Here is a 1,974-nt window from a genome sequence, read left to right on the forward strand (position 1 = left end):
TCATCCAAATATGGGGGCAAGTCTTTTTTCAAACCTCTTATATCCTGGGTAGGAAGTGGTACAATTACAAACCCAGACCCTTCCCCTTGATCCCCCAAAGGAATTTGGCAGAGTGGCATCTGGTGTACCCGTCTCTTGGGTCTGGGGGGCTTCTGATGTCCTAAATTGAGTTCCTCTTCTAGTTCTAGGGGGAGATACAATATGCTGCTCCCCTCCCCCCACACCATCATTATTCTCTGGTGGAGCCGTAGGAACAACATTTCCCTGCTCCCCTTGCACCAGGAGTTGAGGTTACAGGGGACCTGCAGCTGGCCCTGGGTCAGCTGGCAACACTGCAGGACAAGATGGGGGAAGGTGCTGAAAAACATCCCAATCCTCACCGTTTTCCTCTTCTCCCATTTTCCTTAATACATTGATTTCTCCTGTTGCTTGTCTAATCCACATCAACCCACATTCCCTTTCAATCTTTCTTTTGCAATTCTCCTCTAAATAACTCCACAAAATTCAACACAAACGAATTCTATCTGTTCCATAAGGTGGCCCTCTTGGCAACTCATACTCTCGCCACACAAAATAAAAATATTTTACCCTGATCTCCATACTTTCCTCTGGGTGAATGTATAATCTGTTCCAAGACCTCGGCATTCTCCCCAAGGGACTCTCTGGGGGTATTATGGGATCGCCATCCCTTTTGCCGGGCCCCCTTCCCGGCTTTATCTTTGCAATCCTCCATGGGTGCCCTCTCAGGATTACCTGTGCTACCCTCCATAGGTGCCCTCCCAGGTTTGCTCCCCAAAGATCCCGTTTTAGTGACTGGCGAGATTTTCAGTGGTCAGTCCCTGTGGACTCTTCACGGACCCCCCTGGTCCACCACTCGTCTGTCTCCTGGACAGTCTCGGGAACCCAACCAATCGCCCGGAGCCGGCCGCCACCAAGGGGAGCTGAGCACCCACACCGGGTGAGGCGCACCTCCAGCTCCGCTCACTGCCCACCGCCCCGGACGGTGGAAAGATCCCAGAAGAACCCCCAGTAGTTAGGAAAATTAATCCACAAACACCTAAGGTTTATGTCCAAAAAGGAGACAGAGGAGTCCTTTCTGGCTATATTTGAATAAAGGAGAGCCCACGGGGCATTTTTGGAGGACGCAGCCTCCTTTCTATCCTAATTTCCCAGCCGCATTTCCCTTCTCTCTTTCCCCATTGGCTGAGGTACTTGAGAGGTACAGACTCCCCGATACACCTGATACCAAAGATTTCCCAAAGATTTTCCTCTAATGTATAACCCTCCCTTTAGTTTTTAATTCTTAAGGAATTTAGGGGTTTTTCTTCCCCATTGTTTCTTTCATCTCTCAATGTCTAATTTCGTTTATCAGCAAACCTAAAGTTTACTTGTTAAAGCAAATCTCTTTTTCCATTCATCAATCAGTGGAATCCTTCTCATTGTTTCTTTTATCTTCCAGGGCTAGTTTTATCTACCAGCAGACCCACAGCTTGTTTGTAAAGACAAATCCGCTATTCCTCTCAGCCTGAATCCACGCTGGATGTCTTGGCTACCCCACTCCTCCTTTGGTTTTTCCTGCAAATGCCATTGCCTTCTCTGCCTCAACTAGAAATACCACAGCTGTGCCAAAACCAGCCAGTGGGCCATATTCCAAAGGCAGCGTGGTCTGGAGAGGATGAATGAAGAAGAACCTTCTCCACTTACAAACCGTACCAAAGAAGCCCTAAGTGCGACTTAGCACCAGTTAAAAACAACTGGAAATTCAGAGAAAAATGCCGAGGTTTCTGAAGGGGTCAGAAGGAGGGGAATCTTCCAAATGAGCTGATGTTTCAAAAATTTTATTTACTAACAATTCTACTCTAGAAACCTATACTGTAAACCTACTCTAGAAACCCAAACTACTCAACTATCCTACTCTAGAGTCCTACTCTACAATCCTACTCTAAGCTAGTTATGGAGATAAGATCTTGATTG

Source organism: Haemorhous mexicanus, chromosome Z, assembly GCF_027477595.1.
Source record: "Haemorhous mexicanus isolate bHaeMex1 chromosome Z, bHaeMex1.pri, whole genome shotgun sequence".
In the NCBI taxonomy this organism is placed as follows: Eukaryota; Metazoa; Chordata; class Aves; order Passeriformes; family Fringillidae; genus Haemorhous; species Haemorhous mexicanus.